Raw genomic sequence first — 1700 nt, 5'->3', positions numbered from 1 at the left:
AATATATTTTACAATGAAAATGTTTTAAATAGGATACTAATGCGAAATAGAATATAAGAAAGGCCAAGTAAATAATTCAGTGTACTCATACGAAATAGCAGGCACCAGAATAATGATGTGTATGTAGCGTGCACTCGAGTGAAACTTCTCTCTCCCTTTTATTATATATACGTGCATTCGAACGTAGCATGTAACAGCTAGCCTTTGTCCGCTATTTGGACCTGTTGTATCCACTATTCTGATTGGTTGATATAGGCGCAATTTGTCTCTTATTATGTCGTGCCAATTTGCTGCGTATAACCAATCGGAGCATCTAAATAAAATCACGTGGGACACTCTGATCACTACCCCGTTTGAGCCTACTGTTCCTTATAAAAAAAACCCTCTCCTTCTCCTCGTTTTGGAGGTCTTTTGGTTCCAGACCTTTTAAGGTCTAGCCACTGACCACACAAGACACATTCCGGTCCAGTGACAACTCCAGACAACACCACAGCAGTTACGTTGAGACTTACCAACTTCGTCCAACAGCATTACGGCAACCTCCGTCTTCGTCGCCACCATCATATCCTTAACGTCTTCAACATCATCTCACTACGTACACAAATCAGTAAGCAACTGGCCCAGGTTCCAACACTTCACTATTCATGAATTACTTCACCATGGATCAACAGTGAATATACAACCTGCATGAACTGTATCAAGTGATCCAGGCAGCAGAATCACAGCCACGACTTCACGTACGACATGTACCTGCAACCGGCTCAGCATCATGGCCGCGATTTCTTGAGACAGTATTTCAACTACAGTGTACAATTGACTACGAACTGGTATTTTCACTTCTATGGCTATATACTCTTTCACTGTCCTCTTCATTGCCATTCTTAATACACGCATACATCTATGCTTACACGCACACATACATTTGTTCTCATGACGGCCTGTCTATTATTCTGTATACATGACGCACGCACAGAAACACATGTTAACATATCAATAAATCTTCTCTTAATCATACTACGCGGTTGTGCCTCCCTTTTCCCCTCTGGCACTTATATGTACTATTCAATTTATATTTATTGTATCGACCGTGTGATGTACTAAAGAGCTATTCTCGTCATCTCGCATCGCACAGTCCTTACGCGTTTATCATTTTAACACGTTCAGGTATACACAAACGTGGGACAGCTGTGTGATTTTTTCGTCAAGAAAATCTTTCCTTTAGGGACTTTGTGTGTTAAAGACACATTACGTTCCAAATGATATCAGAGGAGTGTCAGATATCAGTGTTTTGACATAATTTCATCTCGAGTCAACTGGAGTTAGTTAATAAATTCGGTCCTTAAGTAAATAATATTAGAGAAAGTTATTAACTGCATTCGCTTCTTATATGAATGAAATAATATAAAATGATATAATGATGATGATGATGATAATAATAATAATGATTTCTTTATTACCCACAAGGGGCTAAACATAGAGGGGACAAACAAAGACAGACATAGGTATTAAGTCGATTACATCGACCCCAGTGCGGAACTGGTACTTAATTTATCGACCCCGAAAGGATGAAAGGCAAAGTCAACCTCGGCGGAATTTGAACTCACAACGTAACGACAGACGAAATACCGCTAAGCATTTCATCCGGCGTGCTAACGTTTGTATATATGTATGTATGTATGTATGTATGTATGTATGTATAT

This window comes from Octopus sinensis, linkage group LG15, assembly GCF_006345805.1.
Source record: "Octopus sinensis linkage group LG15, ASM634580v1, whole genome shotgun sequence".
NCBI lineage: Eukaryota > Metazoa > Mollusca > Cephalopoda > Octopoda > Octopodidae > Octopus > Octopus sinensis.
The sequence above is the reverse complement of the archived record's forward strand: the minus strand, read 5'-3'. Positions refer to the sequence as shown.